A 9642-nucleotide genomic window follows, 5' to 3' on the forward strand; every position below is an offset into this window, starting at 1 on the left:
TTACAGCAACTGAACTGGACAGAAACTAAGCATTTTTTATTTATTTTACCAGGAAAGGCTTACTGAGCTATATAGCTCTTTTTCAGAAATTTGGAAGGATAAACTGGAGGACCTGGAGAAAAATCCACGTGACCATGGGGAGAGAGAACTCCAAATATACAGGTGTCTGGTTCGGGGTTTGCAGAAGTCTCCAGGTCCATCGTGCCGACACCCTGGTCCCACTAGCAGACCATCTTTAAAACGATTAAATACGCAGTCACCGAACTGGACAAAAGGGCTACAGTTTGAAGGTGATGTCACAGGATAAAATGAATCTGCGACAGAATGAATGACAACACATTTTCTAAATGCGGACGGAAGCCAATCGGCGTCAAGGGGCGGCCGAATGTGGGCTTTTTAGATCCACAAACCGTCTTTTTAGATCCCGAAATCATGTGCAATCCATAAATCGTCAGTTTCGGACCAGTAATCATGGGGCAGGAAACATCATGTTTAGTCCAGCTTGATTCCCGTTTAATCGAGCACTAAATCATAAAAATACGTCAATTCCCGTTCCAGTTTTCAAATGTTGGTAAAGCGATGTCAGATTACTCCATATTTAGGCCTAAAGCATGAACACATTTTATCATTCATTCTGTGGCAGATTAATGTTATCCTGTTACAGCGCTACACTCGCATATGGCGCCAAGGTGGCTAGATGTTAACTACGTCGCCTGCTATGCATTACTGTCAGAGTAATGAGGGCTCGGTGTATGCATTTACTCTGATAGTGCGTTGTCTTTGAGTTGTGCGCCTTTTGGCGTCATCTGGTCTAACACCGTATGAGACTAGGCTCTAAGGAAAGCTGTCTCTGGTGTGGACCAGTCAATTTCAAAGACAATGCATACATTATCAGAGTGTGTTTTTGTTTGCATTCTGACCGCAGGTATTGTGGTTAAGGTAAACATGATTCCTCGTAAAATGATTTCAGTTTTGTTGCCTGAAAAAAGAGTGAAAAAAGTATTATTATATTTTGGTACTGGCAAAGGAGGCCTCATGATGTTTTAAAGTGTTTGGCTGCTATGGTTGGGTCCCTGGGTGGGTGGCCTCACGCATTACAACAGCGAACAGCCTCTGGCTAAACAAACATCGTCGTTTATTTAAGCTCATTATCTATATGACTATCACTGTACGTTTTCCTATAATGCATAAAAAAAATATTGCTCAACGTTTAAAATTGTCATCAAGTAAACAAAAAAGTCTTCATCACCTATTGTCAATGTTAAAATTTTACATCCTGAACTCGCCGAGTTTGGCAAATTCTATATATAAAAAAAAGAATATTTTTCCAGGTAAGGTCCATTGAGCTACGTAGCTCTTTTTTTCCCAAAGGCGACCTGGCCACAAATAAAAGCTCAACGAGGTGGCTTTTCACTTTTACATTTTCTCAGCCAAAAACTCTAAACACGTGATGTTGATTATAAATGTCGAGGGGAAAGTGGACGAAGCGGTTACAAATCCACAGCACCACGGCGAGAGAGACATGCAAACTCAAAATATACAGCAGCAGGCGTCAGGGTCGGGATCGAACCTGCGACCTCCTGTGTACCAGGCGAGGTAGTTAACATCTCCTAGCCACCATGATGATGAGAGAGAGACATGCAGACTCCAAATATACAGCAGGCGTCAGGGTCAGTATCGAACCCACGAGCTCCTGTATTCCAGGCGAGGTAGTTAATATCTCAGAACCACCGCAGCTAGATGTAAAAAAATAATCCACGAGCAGCCACGATGAACAAGCAAACGACCTGACTTCACCTGCAGTTAAATTATAAACACCACGAGACGCGCCCTGGAATGTTCCCTGCGGCAGCCCTGCTCACCTATGTAGACGTGGCGTTACATTCACACACACAGTGTCAGGGTGTAAGAGCCGCAATTGATATATTTATACAAAAATCCCACGGTAACCATTAACACGGTGATGGTTTGTCCCACAGACAGGTTACACCAAATAGGGTGAGGCTGGGTTTCTTCAGAGTAAACTGCACGTTGTAAATTCTTGTTAAAATTTCAAAGTTATAAATAGGTTTTCGCGAGCAATATTATCCGTAATATTTTTTTTCATTTTGTGTTATATATAATATAAAAGTGTCGTTAAACCCGCCACTGAATGACGGTTTGTCACTTAAACAGAACATTACGATTAGTTACTATAGCACACCGGTTGTGTGTTGGAGAGTAAACACACAGCATTTACCTTTGACAATTCTGGCTATTGCCTGATGAAGCTGGTTGTAATCACCAGCAATACGTCATACTCGAATTGTCATCGTTGTGGATTTACTCTCCAATACACCACCGGTGTGCTGAAGTAGTAGCTAATTGGCACTTTTTATTTAAGTGACAAACCTTACTGATTGGCTGTGTCAGGTGGTGGTGGCTTTAACGACACATTTATCTTCACGTAGTCTAACCCTAAAATTATCCTCGTTGCAGTCATTACCATTTATGTGTTCAGCATCTGTGTTTTAGAATTCTAAATTTGGAATTGTTTCAAATCTACATCAACTTAATGTGTTCAATCTGTGCCTCGTGATCTCTGATGGTCATTTGTAAAATCATTTATATTCTTGGGATGCGGATTCCGTCCTGGTGGTTGGCGATTGGCTGGATGGGTGAGTCGGTGGGCAGGTGAAAAGGTTGTCGGGTTGAGCAGGTGGGCGGGTGCGCAGATGGGCGGGTTGGAGGGTTGGCCGAGTTATTTGGTGGGTGAGTGATCAGTTGAGTTGGTGTGTAAATGGATGGGCGGATGATTGGATGGGCACCTGGGCAGGTATGAGATGAATGTGCGCTGGCGGGGAGATGTAGCAAGGGGGTCTCTGTAGATGGCTGGATGGGTCGTGGGTTAGGGGTGCTGATGAGTGGGTGTTAGTTGTAATTTTTTCAGCATGGTTATTATTATTTACATCCAGTTCATCATCATCCATCTACCTACTCACATGAATGGCTGCTTAGCTCTCCGCCCCACTGCTTCAGCGAAAGATATTCTCTCCATAGTACTCTGTAAACGACGCAAGTCTTTATAATCCCCCGGTAAAACGGTCCCAGATGTCGCCGTCGCAGTTGTCGAGGTGGCAGGAGTCGAACTCTCCATGCCACTACTCACGCTCCTCATGTGAGATCATCCGCCTGTTGTATATATTGTGATGAAATTATAAATTAAATGTTAAAATGAAAATATGAAGAAAAAAAATACAAATCCGTAAAAATGTTAACGTGTGTAATTAAGTGTTATTAACTGTAAATGTGTTTTAAGTGTAATTCATGTGTGTGTTTAAAATTATTATTGGACGTGTATGTGATTGTGTATGTGATCGTGTATGTGATTCCATCAAAAAAGTAACCTGCAGCGCCACACCTATTACCATCATTAGGGGAAAGAATGGAAAGAAAGAAAGAAAAACGGTGATCCAATCTCCGACCCCCAGGAACAGGTTTGCAGATTTGCTGGGCATTTCTGTGAGGTCCTGGGGTAGGGAGAATCCCTCAGCCTGGAAAACATCATGGGACAAAGTGGGGATGACCCTGCTGATGCTGGGGTGCCTCAAATATTAGAGGAGGATGTCACCCCCTGTGAATGGCTGGCTGAGATGCCATCTGTTGAGGAAGTACTGAAGGTGATCCAGTCTGAGACCAGGAAAGGCACCGGGAAGAGATGATCTCCCAAGCGAAATGCTGAGGGAGGGTGGCGTTTGTGCGCAGACTGCCCTACATGACATCATAACAACAGTCTGGGCCACTGGATGGGTTCCACGGGATTGGAAGGATGCCCTGGTGGTCCCCCTCTTTAAGAAGGGGGACCACACACACTGTTACATCTACAGGGGCATCTTACACATTAGTGTGCCAGGAGAGGTCCTAGAAAGGATTATTCAACATCTCCTTGACAGATACACTGAGGAGAGGCTTAAGGAGCCCCAATGTGGTTTCAGGAAAGGGCGGCCCTGCACAGATGCCATATTTTCTCTCCGTTTGCTACATCAGAGGTGTAGGGAATTCCAATAAGACCGACATCTCTGCTTTATTGACCTGGTCAAGGCCTATGATACCATCAGTAGGCCTGGGCTCTGGGTTGTTCTTCGTGCTTTCGGAGTCCATGACCCTCTGCTCATGCTCATTAAAGACCTTCATGATGGTCAGCCCGCCCAGGTAAAACTACGTGGACGGGAGTCAGAGCCATTCCCTGTACACCTTGGGGTGTGACAGGGATGTCCTCTGGCTCCAACATTATTTAACATATATTTCGACCACTTAGTTAGTGAAGCCTTCAGTAGCTGTACCGGAGGAATTTCCATCTGGTACAGATACAATTGGAGGTTGATCGATGCTCGGGTGCGGTCAAGGGATGGCTATTGGTCAACCACGTTATGTATGCCGACGACCTGGTAATTGCTGCTCACTCAGAGGAGGAGTTGGAGGCGCTGCTGATGAAACTGGAGTGTGCCACTAAGAGGTGAGGCCTTACCATCAGCCCCACCAAAACAAAGCACCTGCCTGGGTATTTTGTACCATCGGGCACTCCACCCCCACAACTTCCAATCGGTAATGGGGCAGTTGTGGAGAGAGTGGAGAGTTTCCCATACCTGGGCAGTGTGCTCATGACCGGCTCCGATTTAACAGCAGACGCCTCACTCCGAATCAATCGAGCGGCATTATATTTTCATCGGTTGTGTAATGCTGTGTAGAAGCTACCTGGTCTGTCGCTCCGCACGAAGCTTCGGGTCTTCTCGGCCAAAGTCATCCCTTCCCTTCTCTACGCTTGCGAAAGGTTGACCCCCCTAATGGAACCTTTTCACCGGTTAGAAACATTTAGGCTTGCCTGCCTACGATCAATCCTGGGTTTAACCAGGCTGGACTGTGTGAGGAGCTCGCAAATCCTCGAAAAATCTGGACAAAGTCCCATTGGTGAGCTCCTCCGGCAGGCAAGGCTGCGTTGGCTGGGCCAGCATGCACAATCACGGCATGCCCAAACAGCTTTTTTACGGCCGGATCGAGGGGGCTAAACGGGCGCGGCACGGGCTAGAGAAGAGATGGAGTGATGTGGTACAGGGGGATGTGGAGCTGAGTGGACTTGCCGATGACTGGTACCAGCGGTGTCAAGATCGGCCTCTGTGGAGGATGCTGGTGAAGGACGCTACTGGGCAGTTAGAGGCAGTCGCTCTCCAACACCAACGGAGAGCGGAGGAGCGACGATCACAACAACGAGCAGTGCACCGGGTGGCTAAAGCACAGCAAGTTGGCACAGTTGGGGGCACAGGTGGTGCATCAGCCAGTCGTCTCAGTCAATCGACCTGTGGCATCTGGGTCTGCCCCATGACCTCCTGCCAGCGGGCGTTCGACACTTCACGTGGCCTCAAGGTGCACATAGCCTGGAACAACGTCGTGGTGACGTCACCGCCACTTAGTGGCGAATGGCGGTTGTTGTTGTTGTGTGTGAGTGAGTGGTTGGGTGGGTAGTTGAGTATGTGTGGGTGAGTATGTATATTGAAATTATATCGCAGCGTTCGAAGCCACTCGTGCTAATCGAAGGTACGAGCGAGTGAGTGGATGGTGGTGGAGGTTGAGTGAGTGAGTGGGGTGGTTATTTGATGAGAGGGGAAACAGATGGGCAGGAGGATGGGGTAAAGGGTCTGCGAGCGGGAGGTAATGGAGGGATGAAGGGGGGCTGGGAGGGCGTGCGGTTGAGTGGTTGGGTCCCTGGGTGGTTGGCCTCACGCATTAACACAGCGAACAGCCTCTGACTAAACAAATATTGTCGTTCATTTAAGATAATCGATATGGTATTCACTGTACAGTTTCCTATTATGCATACAAAAAATATTGCTGAACGTTTAAAATCATCATCACTTAAACAAAAAAGTCTGCATCACCAATTCTTGTCAATGTTGACATTTATAATCCTGGACTCGCTGAGTTTGGCAGATTCTATCAAAATAAAAAAAAAAATTACAAGGTAAGGTCTACTGAGCTACGTAGCTTTTTTATCCAAATGCGACCTGGCCACAAATGAAAGCCCAGCGAAATGGCTTTTCCCGTGGACATTTTCTCAGCCATTAACTCTGAACGCGTGATGTGGATTCCAAATGTCGAGGGGAAAGTGGAGAGGGCAGAGAAAAATCCACAGGACCACGGCGAGAGAGAGACATGCAAACTCCAAAGATACAGCAACAGGTGTAAGGGTCGGGATCGAACCCACGACCTCCTGTGCACCAGGCGATGTAGTTAACATCTCCTAGCCACTATGACGACGATGATGATGATGAGAGAGACGCAGGCTCCAACTATACAGCAGGCGTCAGGGTCGGAATCGAACTCGCAACCTCCTGTATACAAGGCGAGGTAGTTAACATCTCCTAGCCACCGCAGCGAGATGTAAAAAAAATCACTGAGCAGTCACGACGAACAAGCAAACGACCCGATTTCACCTGCAGTTAAATTATAAACACAATGAGACGCGCTCTAGAATGTTCCCCGCGGCAGCCCTGCTCATCTGTGTAGGTGTGGCGTTACATTCACATAGTGTCAGGGTTTAAGAGTCGCAATTGATATATTTATACAAAAACCCCACGGTAACCATGAACACTGTAATGGTTGTCCCACAGACTGGTTACACTAGATAGGGTGAGGCTGGGTTTCTTCAGAGTAAATTGCACATTGTAAATTCTTATTAAAAGTTTAACAGTTATACGTAAGTTTTCGCGACTAATATTATCCGTATTTATTTTTTCTTTTGGTTAGATCGCGTAATTTAAAAGTGTTGTTAAACCCGTCATCACACCAGACACAGTCAATGAATTACGATTTGTCACTTGAACAGAACATTCCGATTAGTTACGCCAGCACACCGGTTGTGTGTTGGAGAGTAAACCCATAGCATTTACTTTTTCACAACTATGACTATTGCCTGATGAAGCTGCTTGTAATCACCAGCGATACGTCATACTCGAATTGTCATCGTTGTGGATTTACTCTCCAATACACCACCGGTGTGCTGAAGTAATAACTAATTGGCACTTTTTATTTAAGTGACAAACCTTACTGATTGGCTGTGTCAGGTGGTGGCAGCTTTAACAACACATTTTTTTCACGTAGTCTAACTATAAAAATTATACTCGTCGTAGTCATTACCATTTATTTGTTCAGCATCTGTGTCTGAGAACTTTAAATTTGGAATTGTTTCAAATCTACATCAACTTAATGTGTTCAATCTGTGCCTCGTGATCTCTGATGGTCATTTGTAAAATCACTTTTTTTTTGGGATGCCGTTTTAGTCCTGGTGATTGGCGATCGGCAGGATGGGTGAGTCGGTTTTTTCGGTAAAATCACGTAGGTAAAAAAATAACAGTTTGCCTCAGCAGCAGACCATGCTTTCCCACCTGATGACGGATGCTTGTGTTGCGCCTGAAACGTCGTGATTTATTTGATTTTATACCTACGTGACTTTACCGAAAGAACCAAAGAGTATGGATTCCTGCAGTCACGAAAGCTTCAAATCAATATTGTTATTAAGTTATTAATAGATAAAAGTGTAACAAAAATTGCAACATCATATTTTATGATCAATATTCCACTTTAATTCTAATTATCAAATTAATACATTTTAATAATTATAATTTTAATAATTATAATTAATAAATTATCATTATTAAATTATTATTACTTGCCGGTCACGCCAGTTGGTTCAGGACACGGGGTCGGCAACCTGCGGCTCCGTAGCAGCGTGCGGCTCTCTGAGGGACGGCTGCTTCGTGAGACGTTTTTATTTATCAATGACCACCATTACCACCACCTACTCTCGTACTCAAACCAGGTTCTTATTTATCAAGGACCACCACCACCGTCTCTCGGACTCACACCACGTATTGGTGCTCTTGAAATAATGATTTGGTTGGATTCTATTTTATTTACCGAAAAGTAAAACATAATAAAAAGTCTCTCCTAGTTGTTTTGGTTGTCGATTTAGGGGAATCGTTTTTTATTAAATCTTTTATATTAAGTTCACTTGCTTGCTTGCTTGCGTGCTTGCGTGCTTGCTTGCTTGCTTACGACCGTGCAAATCTTTCGGTCGTTTTTTAACCCACTTCCCGTGATCCAATCGAGCTGACATTTTGCACACAGACTCGTTGTGCGTGACAATTAATTTTAGTGAAAATTTGTTTCCAAAATTTTACACTGTTTAGGGAAACAAAATTTAATATTTAATTACCAATTGCTTAATGCTGTCAGACAATCATCTGACCCATAGGTGGCAGCCATCTCAAGCCAGAGGACGAGAGGACTCTAGCCGCCCGTTTCATGATGACGCAAATGTTGACTAACCACATGGCATGAAATCCCTGCCCCCACGCTGTACAATGGAGACTATTTATAGAGCAGTTAAATTGAAGCCGCCAGGTTCTTGAAAGTGGTAAAACGGGTCAACGCTAGTGCCCTCGGGAATATACGGGGCATGTCAAGAGGTGATCTTACATTTTTAAATCCTTTATATTAAGTTCACTTGCTTGCCTGCTTGCTTACTCAAGAAAAACAGAAATGAATAATAAAATGAAACCGATGTCACGCATATAAAGGATTTATAGTGAAATTTTTTGTTTTTACGGGTTAATTTTTTTACCTTGAATACAAACTGACAGCTGTGTGGTTTGTTGGGCAAAACGCACAGCCTCACCCTAGCCGGATGTTTTTTTGTTTACGTGACAAACCTTACTCATTGGTTGTGTCGGGTGGTGGCGGGTTTAACGACACTTTCATATTTACGCGATCTACCCCAAAAACACGTTTAATGAATAACATTGGTCGCAAAAGCCAAGTAACATTTTAAACCTTTAATAATAATTTACATGGTGCGGTTTACAGTGAAAAACACAGCCTCGCCCAAGCGGGTGTAACCAGTCTGTAGGACAAACCATCACTGTTTTCATGGTTACCGTGGGAGTTTTGTAAAAATATATCAATTGCGACTCTTTAACCTTGACACTGTGTGTGTGAATGTGACGCCACGTCTACACAGGTGAGTACGGGCTGCCGCGTGCAACATTCCAGGGCGCGTCTCGTGTTTATAATTTAGCTGCAGGTGAAGTCAGCTCGTTTCTCGTTCGTTGTCGCTGCTGTGAATTATGTTTTACATCGCGCCGCGGTGACTCGGAGATGTTAAGTACCTCGCCTGGCATACAGGAGGTCGTGGGGTCGGATCCCAAAACTGACGCCTGTACGTGTACTTGGAGTTTGCATTCTCTCTGCCTGTGGTCGCGTTCATTTTTCTCCCGATCCTCCGATGATTCCCTTCACACTTAGAAACATGCGTTTAGAGTGTTTGGCTGCGAAAAATGTCCACGTAATAAGCCACGTCGTTAAGCTATCAATTGTGGCCAAGTCGCTTCTGAAGAACTATAAACCTCAGTGAGCCTTACCTGGTATCATAAAAATAGGTTTTATAGAATCGTCCAAACTCAGCGATTCCAGGATGTAAAATATTAATAACAATAAATGATGAATATATATTGATTAGGTTATGAAGATTTAAATACTAGATTTTTTTACGCATAATAGGAAAATGGACAGTGAAAGTCATACAGATAATTACCTTAAATGAACCACGAT

Source organism: Lampetra planeri, chromosome 45, assembly GCF_965212315.1.
Source record: "Lampetra planeri chromosome 45, kcLamPlan1.2.h2, whole genome shotgun sequence".
In the NCBI taxonomy this organism is placed as follows: Eukaryota; Metazoa; Chordata; class Hyperoartia; order Petromyzontiformes; family Petromyzontidae; genus Lampetra; species Lampetra planeri.